General features: G+C 45.4%; 1 non-coding gene across 1 annotated transcript; it reads right to left on the bottom strand.

Moving 5' to 3' along the window:
• Positions 1 to 623: 623 nt before the first annotated feature.
• Positions 624 to 785, bottom strand: LOC115659298. Its single transcript, XR_004002517.1, has one exon. It is a non-coding gene; the product is annotated as a U1 spliceosomal RNA (small nuclear RNA).
• Between the last annotated feature and the right edge of the window lie 7,899 nt (positions 786 to 8,684).

Below are 8,684 nucleotides of genomic sequence, written 5' to 3'. Positions count from 1 at the left end.
CTTGGGCAGCAGAGTTGTAAAATTTTGGTGTAGATGTTTGGGCTGTGGCTGGAGCCTGGGCTTTGGAAACCCACAAGCCCAAGTCAGCTGATGCGGGTCACCCGTGAGTGTTCAACTGCAGTGTAGACAGACTCTGAGCCTTGTTTGCTATGGACCAGCTCAGGGAGATGCATGGACACATGAAGGGGAGAAATGTGCTCTGGGGCTAGTCACAATGCAGTTCTTGCACTTCTCTACGTGCAGACATGGCTCCTCCTATTCACTTCACTCAAAGTGGGCCTGGACTCCTCAGCACTGGATTGCAAAGCAAGCTAAACGCAGTACCGGGGCACGGTGCACCAGCAAGTATTTTTCTTCTTTGGCTGGTGAAATCTGGGAACAATTCTCCCAGAGTTCCTCTAAGAACAGTGCAGTTCCACACTTTCCAGTGCAGGCTTGTATACACTGGGTCTGATCCAATGTTTACTGGCAATGGAAGGATTCTCACTGGCTTTAGTGGACATAGGACTGGGCCAGTACTGCACAGCTCAGTCCTATTGTATAGCCCCTTTGAAGCATTTTTTTAAAAAAAGAATAGGGTTTTAAACTGTTGCTCTTCACCAGTTTTTGTCCCCCCCCCCTGCCAGGGGAGAGCATGAACGCAGTCCCCCACTACCACAAATTATGCAGTCGAGTTTCCCGCATTTGGGGAAATTGCAGGGGTCAGCACACCCGCAGTGCAATGGATGAGCATCACCCTGGGAAAACCACCTTCATGATCATGTTATCTTAGGCATCTTCCATATCAAATCAACAGCAGAGTTCCTAAATCTCTAAACCAACTGCTACTATCTTGTATTCCTTTGTAAATCTATAGTAGCTCTGTTGGAATCAATGGGGTGGAACTAAGGCCCCAATTTAGCAAAGGATTTAAGCACATGCTGAAGTCTAATTGTACTCAATTAGACTATTGAATCTGGGTTTGCCAGCAGAATTTGGCTCTGTAACTGCAAGACAGAAGAAACTCAGGAAAAGCATTGTGTATACTCAGTGTGTCACCTCAGTCTTTCCACAAGTAAATGCTGCAAATATACAGCAACAATAACTTTTCATCCAAGTTAATGTGCATAGTCTTTTCAGAACAGAATTAACCCACTGTGAGATAATGATGGTACTGAAAGGATTATACTCCTAGCTTGATTAATGCTATATAGGGGTCAAATTTTCAGTATGATGCACAATGAATAATGCCCATTTTTAACACAAACTGAGGATTAAATCCATCTAGCCATCCTCAGAGCAGTGAAAATGTTTCCCTAGCAGTGCAGGACCTCTGGCAGATGCAAACAAATTTTCAGAAACACCTAGATCCAGAATGTTTTAAACTCAAGGAATTCTCGGAAGTATTGCTTCTGAAGATCAGTTCAGAAAACATCTCTTCACTGGCTACATCGAAATAAGATAAATATATAATCTATAAACTAGTAAAGGTTGTTTCTTTTAATATGAAAATAGATTGTCCATTGAAGAGTATACATTCTTCGAGCTTCTGTTAGCTTAAACCCTTCAGTAACTTATGAGGTACTTGGTGTACAGGATTTTGCGCTGTCATTAACAAAAGTGGGGTGGCACTCACTCCCTGGTATTGGGCTATAAATCCTTTGCTTTACAACAAGCAGAATGGCAGACGTCCAGTTAACAAGAAGAACACTCCCAAAGGAAGTTCTTTCCGTTTATTTTACGGGGACTAGTGTTACTCTTTTGGAAGATGCTTGACTACATTGCAAGCATCTCACTCTAATAAAGTCATTTTCCTTCAATAAAAGAGTGCATTTGAGATGAGATACTGAACAGAGAAAAAAAGGCACATGAAAATCCCAAAATAGACACCGGATGGAACAGTCGTATACAATATGGTTCTACTTACAAGAGGTGAACATCCCGAGCTAACTAGCTGGTGGTGAAAGAGGAAATTAGAACAGTTGCAACAAAAGAGGCTTTAGCAGAGCACAATGAGTCTCCTGGTCTTAGACCTCTTTTCCTTCCAAAGGCAGCTCAACGCTCAGTGTGTTGATAGCAAACACACACCACTCACACCTTACTTTGATTAGTCATCCTTTATAGTCTACAAATAGGCATGCCACTTTTCTTGCGCATTAAAATCACAGCACAGACATCCAAACAGTCAGAGTGAGAGGAAACTTCTGCACATTTTGGGTATGTCTACACTGCAATTAAAGACCTGTGACTGGCCTATGCCAGCTGACTTGGACTAAGGGGCTCAGGGTAAGAGGCTGTTTCATTGTGGGGTAGATGTTTGAGCCCAGGCTGGAGCCTGGGGCTCTAGGACCCTGCGTAGGGGGAGGTTCCCACAATTTGGGCTGCAGCCATTAAACAACCATTAACCCAAACCCACAAATCCAAGTCATCTGGCAGAGGCCAACGACTAGTTATAATTGCAGTGTAGACATATCCTTAGTGTTTACGAAACCCTGGCCTGCAACAGTGCCTCATAGTGCTGGCTGTTCTCACTGCATAGGCTACCAAGAGTCCTTTCCTTTTGTCTTTGTTCTCTTGGATGGTGGTGTGTACAGGCATAGTTCCCAAAAGTTCCTAATTTCAAGGGAAGTCACTGCTTTGAGTTCTAAAGTTACTCATGGACATCAGTCACAGAGAACCATGAAACTAAGGCCAGGTTTTCACTACAGACCTATGGGCTTGTCTACATCAGAAAGTTGCAGCGCTGGTGAGGGAGTTACAGCGCTGCAACTTTGAAGGTGTACACATCTGCAGGGCATCACCAGCGCTGCAACTCCCTGTTTGCAGCGCTGGTCGTACTCCCGTTTTGTCTCGGGTGTAGAGGATCCAGCGCTGGTGATCCAGCGCTGGTAATCCAATGTAAACACTTACCAGCGCTTTTCTTGACCTCCGTGGAAGGAGGAAGCCTCTGGTAATCAAGCGGGTCTCCTTTCCCGGTTTGCTCTCTCGTTCCCGGAACCCCGAGCAAGCAGGTCTCCTTCTCTGCTGTTTGCTGGGTGGCTCCGGGAACGCGAGAGCAAACCGCGGCGAAGCTGGTCTCCTTCCCCGGTTTGCTCTCTCGTTCCCGGAACCCCGAGCAAGCAGGTCTCCATCCCTGCGGTTTGCTGGGTGGCTCCGGGAACGCGAGAGCAAACCGCGGCGAAGCTGGTCTCCTTCCCCGGTTTGCTCTCTCGGTCCCGGAACCCCGAGCAAGCAGGTCTCCTTCCCTGCTGTTTGCTGGGTGGCTCCGGGAACGCGAGAGCAAACCGCGGCGAAGCTGGTCTCCTTCCCCGGTTTGCTCTCTCGGTCCCGGAACCCCGAGCAAGCAGGTCTCCTTCCCTGCGGTTTGCTGGGTGGCTCCGGGAACGCGAGAGCAAACCGCGGCGAAGCTGGTCTCCTTCCCCGGTTTGCTCTCTCGTTCCCGGAACCCCGAGCAAGCAGGTCTCTTTCCCTGCGGTTTGCTGGGTGGCTCCGGGAACGCGAGAGCAAACCGCGGCGAAGCTGGTCTCCTTCCCCGGTTTGCTCTCTCGGTCCCGGAACCCCGAGCAAGCAGGTCTCCTTCCCTGCGGTTTGCTGGGTGGCTCCGGGAACGCGAGAGCAAACCGCGGCGAAGCTGGTCTCCTTCCCCGGTTTGCTCTCGCGTTCCCGGAACCCCCCTTGAAGCCGCCCAACAGCGCTGCAGTGTGGCCACATCTAACACCACTTGCAGCGCTGGTTGCTGTAAGTGTGGCCACTCTGCAGCGCTGGCCCTATACAGCTGTACTAATACAGCTGTAACAACCAGCGCTGCAAAATTTTAGATGTAGACATGGCCTATATTGGTATAACTATGTCATTCAAGGGTTTGAAATATCCCGACTGATGTAGTTTTACCAATCTAACACCCCATGTAGACTGCTCTATGTTGACACGAGAGCTTCTCCTGTCAACATAGCTATTGCCTCTTGTGGAGGGGGATTAACTACGCTGACAGGAGCAGCTCTCCCATCAGCATAGGAGTGTCTCCACTTAATTGCTACAGCAGCGCAGCTGCATGGGTGCAGCGTTTTAAGTGTAGATATAGAAAGCATTACTCTAAAATACAAAATATCTCAGCCTTTTATGACTGGTTTCAGAGGAGCAGCCATGTTAGTCTGTATTCGCAAAAAGAACAGGAGTACTTGTGGCACCTTAGAGACTAACATGTATTTGAGCATAAGCTTTCGTGGGCTACATCCCACTTCATCAGATGCATAGAATGGAACATATAGTAAGAAGATATATATACACATACAGAGAACATTAAAAGGTGGAAGTTGCCCTACCAACTCTAAGAGGCTAATTAAGATGAGCTATTACCAGCAGGAGAAAAAAAAACCTTTTGTAGTGATAATCAAGATGGCCCATTTCAAACAGCTGACAAAAAGGAATGAGGATACTTAAAATGGGGAAACAGATTCAATTAGTGTAATGACCCAGCCACTCTCAGTCTCTATTCAAGCCAAAGTTAATGGTATCTAGTTTGCATATTAATTCAAGTTCAGCAGTTTCTTGCTGGGCTCTGTTTCATGTTGTCCTCCACTTTAGGCTAAGAGTTATGCTCCCAGGCTCATTGCTTTCCCCTTGGGATCACTCCATGCACATGTTATAAAGCCAAATGCCCATTACCACGACTGGAAGAATGCCATCAGGAGTGCTCCAGAAGCCCTTTTCTCCCTCTAAAGGATATAAACACCCATTAACAAACCCATCCCTCTTGCGGAATATGAGCATCTCTGGATCAGACATTCCAGTTCTAGGATCCACTGGTTCCTTTCTCTGATTCGCTAGCCAGAATCTCTCTCCTCCAAAAGACTTACTTGGGTTTTGACCCTCCCGTCTCTCCTACCACTTCTGAAATAAATATTTCAAATGCTGAATACATAGAGCTATCAAGTTTTAAGCTGTTGGAAACCTAAAATCTGTCCAACAGTGACAGTTTATCCCAGCTTTTTATTTCATTTTCTCCTGGGAAACTCCCCCAGAGAAGTGTATACCTGATACTTCTTCAGTTATAAATCTTCATTCACAAGCAGCAAAGACTGTTGACTTATTATTGGAAAGCAGAGAGTACAAGGAAAGTAAAGAAAACATAAGTTCAGTATATATGGATTGTTACCACAAAGATGCAAAATAAATAAAAAGCGTAAACATATCAATATTGTCAAAACTAGGACAGATGTCCGTCACTGAAGTTTCCTCTAAGCAAGCACCAGTGGAGGACGCACATGCTCAGGGGGCGGCACAGTCCAAGCAGCTTTTTTATGTGCGCGCGTGCGCTTGGGGCAGAAAAAAATGGTAGAGCCGGCCCTGCCTCTAAAGTGCAGAAATGAACAGCAGATATCCCTGGACTTTAAATTCTCATGCCAGCACTCCTGCTGGTGACAAAATGACCCATGAATTTTAATTGATCTTTCTAAAAGTCTGTTGTTCCTTTAAATTATTGATTGGCCTTCTTGATTCAGCATATACTCATATCAGCCCATGATACAGACTGGGCTGAAAGATACAGCTGATCTTTGCATCTAAATATAATTAGGTCAATCAGGTGATTAGGACACTGAAGCCACTAAAGGTACTTTTCACAAGAGTTTGAATATGGTCTCCCATATCTCATCTGAATTCCATTAATCATGCTTTGGCTTCATAAATTCTCCACTCTGTTTTAAATGGAAAAAGTCTGCTCCACTACTTTAATAAAAGCCCAAAAAAACCCACTATCAAGGTGAAAAGGCATACAAGTTAAAAAACTGACCTGGTGTAAAGGGGATGTAATAGCAGTTATAATACAATGAAAGAAAGAGGAAGCTGATAGTAATGAATATAAATCAGAAGCTAGAAGTTGTAGAAAATTGTTAAGTGAAGCAAAAAGACACAAGGAGAAATCTATGAATAGTAGAGCTAAAGACAATAAGAAGGCCCATCTCAAAATCTTTAACATATTTATTCCCTCACAATACCTTTGTGGGCACTTCAGACTAGGACAGCTGGTGCAAAGCACACCGAGAACAGTGAGCAATGGCACTCATGCAGCAGCTACACACACGTCACATGATCTATATTTGTTTTTAACCTGTCCCTCCCTTCCCACACTACTTTCTTTGTTGCCATATTCTCCTGTCTCTCAGATTCATACTGTAAGCTCTTCAGGGCAGGGACAATCTTTTTCTTCAGCAAACTGACAGCCAGGATTTATTATGGAGGGAATGAACGCAGTGGGAAAGCTGGGGAAGAAACTCACAATTCTACATAGAGTGCTTCCGCAGATGTGCACAGGCTGAAATTGTGAACAAACAGCATCACTTGCCCCATAACATCAGCCGTACAAAACGCAATGCCATCCACAGCCTCAGAAACAACTCTGACATTATAATCAAAGGGGCTGACAAAGGAGGTGCTGTAGTCATAATAAACAGGAGGCTGCCAGGCAGCTCTCCAACACCACATTCTACAGGCCACTATCCTCTGATCCCACTGAGGGTTACCAAAAGAAACTACATCATCTGCTCAAGAAACTCTCTGCTATAGCACAGGAACAGTCTACATGGACACACCCCCAGAGCCCTGACCCGGGGTATTCTATCTGCTACCCAAGATCCATAAACCTGGAAACGCTGGACGTCCCATCATCTCAGGCATTGGCACTTTTACCGCAGGATTATCTGTCTATTTGGATTCTCTCCTCAGACCTTATTCTATCAGCATTCCTAGCTATCTTCGAGACACTACAGATTTCCTGAGGAAACTACAATACATTGGTCATCATGGATGTAGAAGCTCTTTACACCAATATTCCACATGAGGATGGACTACAAGCTGTCAGGAACAGTATCCCTGTGAGGCCATGGCACACCTGGTGGCTTTGTGACTTTGTCCTCACCCACAACCATTTCAGATTTGGAGACAACTTGTACCTTCAAGTCAGTGGCACTGCTATGGGTACCCACATGGCTCCTGTCAAGGTTTCTTTCCCCAGTTTGAACTTTAGAGTACAAAAAGTGAGGACCTGCATGAACACTTCTAAGCTTAATTGCTAGCTTAGATCTGGTACACTGCCACCAGCCAGAATTTAGTGTCTGGCACACTTTCTGTTCCCCCAAAACCTTCCCTGGGGAACACAGATCCAAACCCCCAGGATCTTAAAACAAGGAGGAATTAGCTATCCCCTCTCCTTTTCCCCCAGACTTTCCCCTCCTTGGGTTGCCTTGAGAGGCTTCACACAGATCCAAACTCCTTGGATCTTAAAACAAGGAGGAATTAACCATCCCCCCTCCTTTCTCCCCACCAATCCCTGGTGAGTTCAGACCCAATCCCTTGGATCTTAAAACAAGGAAAAAATCAATCAGGTTCTTAAAAAGAAATATTTTAATTAAAGAAAGAAAAGGTAAAAATTATCTCTGTAAAATCAGGATGGAAAATGCTTTACCGAGTACTTAGATTTATATAGCCCAGAGGAAACCCCCTCTAGCCTCAGATACAGAGTTACAGCAAACAGAGGTAAAAATCCTTCCAGCAAAAAGAAACATTTACAAGTTGAGAAAACAAACATAAGACTAATCCGCCTTGCCTGGCTATTACTTACAATTTTGAAACATGAAAGACTGATTCAGAAAGATTTGGAGAGCCTGGATGTACGTCTGGTCCCTCTTAGTCCGAAGAGTGAACAACAAACAAAACAAGAAGCACAAACAAAGACTTCCCTCCACCAAGATTTGAAAGTATCTTGTCCCCCTATTTGTCCTCTGGTCAGGTGTCAGCCAGGTTTACTGAGCTTCTTAACCCTTTACCGGTAAAAGAGACAAACAGATGGTTAAGGGTTAATGGCATACTATGGGGCTGTCAACATTTTTATGGCTGACTTAGAACAATGCTTCCTCAGCTCCCATCCCCTAGTGCCCCTCCTCCACTTGTGCTACATTAATGACATCATCATATAGACCCACGGAAACTAGGCCCTTGAAGAATTCCACCTGGATTTCAACAATTTCCACTCCACCATCAACCTCAGCCTGTACCACTCCACGTAAGAGATCCACTTCCTGGACACTACAGTGCAAATAAGTGACGGGCACATAAACACCACCCTATACCAGAAACCTACTGACGGCTCTACTTACCTACATGCCTTCAGCTTCCATCCAGGACACATCACACAATCCATTGTCTATAGCCAGTGGCTAAGATACAAGCAAATTTGCTCCAATCTCTTAGACAAAGATAAACACCTACAAGATCTCTATTAGGCATTCTTAAAACTACAATACCCACCTGGGGAAGTGAGGAAACAGATTGGATGAGCAAGATGGGTACCCACAAGTCACCTACTACAGGACAGGCCCAACAAGGAAACCAGACCACCACTGGCCATCACATACAGCCCCCAGCTAAAATCTCTCCAGCGCATCACCAACAATCTAAAACCTATCCTAGAAAACGATCCCTCACTCTCACAGACCTTAGGAGGCAGGCCAATCCTCCCTTACAGGCAGCCCCCCAACCTGAAGCAAATACTCACCAGCAACTACACACCACACCACAGAAACATTAATCCAGGAACCAGGTCCTGTAACAAATTCGTTGCCTACTCTGTCCCCATATCTATTCTAGCGACACCATCAGAAGACCCAGCCGCATCAGCCACACCATCAGGGACTCATTCACCTGCACAT

This window comes from Gopherus evgoodei, chromosome 10 (assembly GCF_007399415.2).
Source record: "Gopherus evgoodei ecotype Sinaloan lineage chromosome 10, rGopEvg1_v1.p, whole genome shotgun sequence".
NCBI classification, from domain to species: Eukaryota; Metazoa; Chordata; order Testudines; family Testudinidae; genus Gopherus; species Gopherus evgoodei.
Note: the sequence above shows the minus strand (reverse complement) of the source record. Positions and strands in the feature narration are given on the sequence as shown.